The 5,531-nt window shown below is 42.0% G+C and overlaps 1 pseudogene; it reads right to left on the minus strand.

Annotated features, from left to right (window-relative positions):
* Window positions 1-465: 465 nt before the first annotated feature.
* On the minus strand, window positions 466-4,839 carry LOC147462393 (putative xyloglucan galactosyltransferase GT13; annotated as a pseudogene).
* Window positions 4,840-5,531: the final 692 nt, after the last annotated feature.

Raw genomic sequence — 5,531 nt, forward strand, 5'->3', positions numbered from 1 at the left:
AGATTGGTAGAAGGGTTTTGGAACACAAAAGGATTGTTTTACTAAAAAATAATGTGTCCAAGAGCAAAGGCAAGTTCACAAGAATGATGATCACAGAGCATGAACAAGCCTTGAAGAGTCTATTCCATTTGGTCAGAGTCTTGAGGAAGATGCTGCAATAGGAAAATTGGATTGTGTTGAATTATAGTGAGGCTATGTTAGACTCACTTGTTCTAATGTATTCCTTTCCATGAAGGAGGATGAACTACCCAGGTTTTATCCACTACTATACTTGATTTACAATGAACCAATAGATAAAGTGAGATATATCCAAATTATAGATTAAATTAGAGAATGGTATGAGCAAAGTACTGTTTTATGGGTGTCATGGAAGTCAGTGTTCAATGACACTCAAAAGAAAGACACATTCTCAAAGCTCAAAGATTACCTTATCAACTTCATAGACATGTTGACCCAATGGAAATCTTAGGTGAGACAATTGATAAGGTACACAAATGGATTGCTTCTGCTGTCAGACGAAGATTCCAAAATTCCTAAAAAGGAACTAGCTAGTGAAGCTATTTCAAAACCTTAGTTTACAGAGATTTTTGAGATATTGTTTGAAGCATGGATCAAAGCTCATCAGCCATACCCAATTGGGTGGATCTGTACTGCATCCATCTGTAGACACAAAGACCTGGCATCCCTCGACACCCTATGATATAGAGATCTAAATTGAAAGCACGGAAAAAACTGGGGTAAGAGGCCATTTATCAAATTATGTAGAAGGAAAAATAAATTTCGAGCACTCCCCACCCAGCAAGCGGTGGCCAGCCCGGTGGCCAGCCCCAGCATAAGAACAGCTCAAGATGTAAAAAGAAGTGAAGAAGGCTCTCAATAAGAGGAATCCTAAGAAAATGTTTTAAACCTAACTCAGAACCTGAAATTTTGTAGATGAAAAAATTTCAAGGAAGGGAAGGAGGTGGAAACTAGCTCTTATAGATTATGATGGATTTTAGGGTCAGGGTTTTTGCATCGAGGTCATAGATGCATTTGATCACTATAATTGTTTGGCCAATCATAGACTCTCTCTTGAACTCTCTAGAAAGGTGGTCCATGCCAGTCTCTTTGTTGGAGCTCTTGCATAAGTGATCATCTGTGTTGCATTGTTATGGAATGAGAAACATTGATTGATTCTCCAAACAACCCTGAGAAGATGGACCTTCAGAATGACCCTCATATTTTTGAGCTAATCGAGTTGTAGCTTTATGAACCAAAAATAAAGAAGTACCAAAAGGGGCAGCACTCTTTGGGGCCGTTGCCCTCTGTGAGTGGAACCCTTGCATGGATCGTTAAAAATCGATAGTTTCCGCTATAGTAGGATAAGATGATGCCATCGTAAGTCGAGCAGGTGAAATTGGAGAAGTCCTTTTTTTTTGGAAGCACAATTGAAATTTATACCATACTTTCAACTAAACCACTAGGTCATGATCGCATTGCTGAAAGTAGTGAAGAGTTGTTGGAGAGCAATGTCTAAAGCATCAGGGAAAGACATGGAAGAAGTGGGCGAAGCGTAGACTATGCGAGGAAGGATACGCTCCCGAATATTGTCTTGCATTGATTGGACTCTATGAGTAGAGATGTTGGCAAGTGCTTGCACAAAATTTCTTTGACCCAGAGCAAAGTCATCTTTGTTGAGGAAGACGGAGTAATTGGCGGGGTCAGGGGGCAGGTAGGCATCATATTGAAGGTGAGCAGTGTGGTTGGAAAAGACAACAGGAATGCACCCAGCCAGGAGGCTGTCGAAAATGCTCTTCCCTTCCGGGTGGGCATGTCACCCTCTGGTTGCAAGCAAAACACTGCATTGGTCGACTCGAGCGCGACAATCTCAGGCTCACTTTCACATGGAATTTCCCATGGTGTGTACCGGAGTGTGCAATCCAAAGACCTGCACTTGTCTTTCTCTTGCTCGCACTGCCGCTTGAGCTCTTGCCGAAAACGTAGCATGCTGTCATGTCTAAATTTTCTTTTGGCTGATCCCAAGTAGCTCACCAGCCACTCCCTCTTTGCTCCCATTATTGTCTCCAGCAAAATGACCATGTCATACCCAATGATGCATTACCAAAATGGACAGCACCTCTCTCTCTCTCTCTCAATGAGAATGCTTGAAAATCCTATAGCATATTGAAATAAACATGTATGGACATGGGAGTACTTGGAAGTTGGAGCGCATAACATTTGATGCACACACAAATCTCTAGCTTTTCCCTTTTTGAAACCATGATGTGCACAAGACATGGCAACTGTCGTACTAGGATTGTCATACATACATGTATGTAGAGGGCATTCCTAGGCTACCTCTTTTTTGTTTTAAGCATGAAACATGGAGCCATGGGTGCATCATATTACAGCATATTGACATAGACATCCTGGGACATGAGAGTCCTTGGAGCATATGACATTCTTTTCATACACACACACACATTTAAACCTACTTTTCCCAACCATAAATTATTGTACTGGGCTTGTCTTGCATGTCTTTTTCTTCTAAAACTTTGTTAGTTAGCCCATTTCTCTCAAGAATACACGGGTTGCATTTGAGCATTTGGAGCTTAGCCCCAAAGGTATGCGGCATACCTTTGATAAGAGCCTCAACCCTGATAAATTGTGGACCGTTGGATAAAGCTTGTTGACTAGTGCCACATGGCAAAGTTAACGATAACGAACATGTTTTCGTCCTCTTTTTGTTAAGAGAGAGGCAAACACTTGTTATGATGGGAGTTTAGAGTGCCCCCATAAAACTTCTATTAGTAAGGGCAATTCAGCCCCATATATGAAAAGGAGACCAATCATACATATTCAAATGTAGACAAGGATCCATGAAAAGGACCCCCTAATCTTGCTATCACATAATTGAGCTTGAGGGTCTTTCCTCTTTCAAGCAAGATGCAACCTTTTTTTTTGTGGGGCCCCCTAATACTAGCACCTTTACCCTAAACTGGCCCAGGTTTTCTAGGTATACAAAAATGCACACATGTTTGCATACCTATACATACAAACATATGTGTGCGCGTGTCCTCGCATGTGGGTTTTTATATGGCAGTCATGCCAGACTATGACATCTCCCTATGCATACACACATACATAAACATGTATGTGTCCTCGCATGATCTTTTCTGTGGGTTTTCCTCACCTTGAGGTCTACCATTTGTAAATTAATCCCAAAGATTTACAAAAAGAAACTTTTTTTCTATGACAACTTCGCATGCCACCATACATTTATGTGATGATGATTTGGAGAGTCGAACACACCATCACACCAACGACTCCCAATGGCTGTACCAGCTGGTCTCTCCCCTCTCTCTCAAAAAAAAGGGGGGGGGGAGGGAAATTTGTACCTGCCAAATTTTAAGATGGGCATCGGAGGTGGGGTGGAAAGAAGTAGGGTAAGGAACACCAATTTCATGAATAGAGCTTGAAAATGCCTTTTCCCACCACAAGAAGGTAAGGTTGGCCAGCTCAGGCTGAGTGATGATGGGCAAACCCCACCTTCTCGTCGTAACCGTCCGATTCATGTCCAGAGGCTGCCTGCCCAACACCATGAAATGCTTGTGGCCCCTCATGTGCTGCCAAGTCTCCTGCCCCCTCAGCCACCCTAGGAAGAAGTTCACACGACGGTCCCGAACCTCTAGGGCATTGCATCGCAACGACAGCGCTGCATCCTGGCCTGCGTAGTAAGGAACATAGAACGCATCTGCCCTAGCCATGTCCGTTGTAAGGCATGTATACTTCTTCATCTTGGCATGGAAGAGCACCTCCAAAGAGAATTGATGGGTTCTGTACCATGCCTCTACTGGCCGCAACTTTATGGAATAATTGTAGCTATACCTATTTTGGCTGATTATTGTTAAATTCTCTGCTTCTGTGAGGCTAGGTACATGAGGCCCTCTACCTTCATTTTCAAGGCCTCCACAGTAGAGGCATCCGCAGCTCTCTCTACATGCGCCTCTGCCCGCTACGATGCACTCCTCAGCAAGATCTGCATTGAATTTGGCAGGTACGTCATACATGTACACATACCTTCCTGTACACATGTCATGGGTTTCATGCCCCCTTGCAGCTCCATCTCTGAGCACATGTAGCACATTTTCTTGTATCAATTTTGCTACATTCGGATAGACCGCTAAAGAGAGCTCTCTGATATGGCTCATGTCGGTAGCTTGCAGAAGGCAGAGAGCAGTTAAGCAGGGGAGAAGGCAGCAAAGACATGGAAGGACACATGCCTTGAAGCAGCTTGAAGAAGGCACTTTCAATGGGGGGTGCTCTCTGTGGTAATTAAGCTTCGCTTGGACCATATCCAGCTTCTTGTAAGAGGCTTTGCTCTTATCAACATACCCCATGATGATGGCAACGAGTCTCTCCGCACTGTGTCTGCCAGTGTCGAAATTTTTTGCTTTGCCAGTGTCGAAATCTATTTGCATGAGATGTGCGCGCGCGCGCGATGTGTGTGCGCTTATATACTGGCTTTAAAGATGTCGTAGTGGACGTGGTTCGACTGAAAATACATTTTCATTTCCCGTTGGCACTAACTGCCACAGGCAACTCTGCAAAATGATTTTAGGGGAGCTGGCTTTGGATCGTTTTCACCCCTTTATGAGAGTAGGAAAGCCACGCAAATGGATAGCTGCTAGCTATCAATAGCTAGTAAGTAGCTACATGCAGGTTTTTTAGGCTTTTAGGCGATTGAGTCACCTATTAGCTCTCAATAGCCATGGAATAGCTACCTACAAGATACCTATCTAACATTAGTTATAAAAGGACTATCATACATCTATTGGATAACTACAGTTGCTTGATAGTTTTAAGGTAGCTATTGGTGGATGCCATTACCTGTCTTTGCTATGTATTGGCTATTAGGTGAAATATAGCTATTGGCTGTCAATATGTGAGTAATAGTCATGAGGCATCTACTAAGCATTGGTGTTGGGTATTAATAAGTGACTAACTTGCTTTAGCACATAAATATGTGATAGCTATCAATTAGTAATAGCTTTTCAATAGCTACCATATAGCTATGCACAAACAACATGCTTCATGCATAACTCTTTCAGCAGCTATTAGAAAACTCTTAATATAGTTATTGGACAATTGGTTCACACATATCTATTTCTTAGCTATATAAACTATCAGACAAGTAGTGTTTGGGATAACTATTATCTAGCAAAAGCTATCAGATAAAATAGCAATCGGTTGATAGCTATTTGACATCTACAAGAAGATAATAGCTATAAGTAGCTTCCCTAGGCATCATATACTTATCTATAGACAATTTGGTTCCTTTAGAGCTATCAAATAAGCTATTACAATAGCTTTTAAACAACTATTGGGTTGGTATCTTGGTTGGTATTGTGAATCATGAAAAGCTATCATGTAGCTATAAGTGACAACTATGTCGTAGCTATTTGTCAGGTTTCAAACAATGATTAGCTAGTGATAACTATCCAATAGATACCAAGACTAGTTTTTTCTAAAATGTTGGGGTTCAAGCCAAC

This window comes from Adiantum capillus-veneris, chromosome 2, assembly GCF_014529385.1.
Source record: "Adiantum capillus-veneris isolate H3 chromosome 2, ASM1452938v2, whole genome shotgun sequence".
In the NCBI taxonomy this organism is placed as follows: Eukaryota; Viridiplantae; Streptophyta; class Polypodiopsida; order Polypodiales; family Pteridaceae; genus Adiantum; species Adiantum capillus-veneris.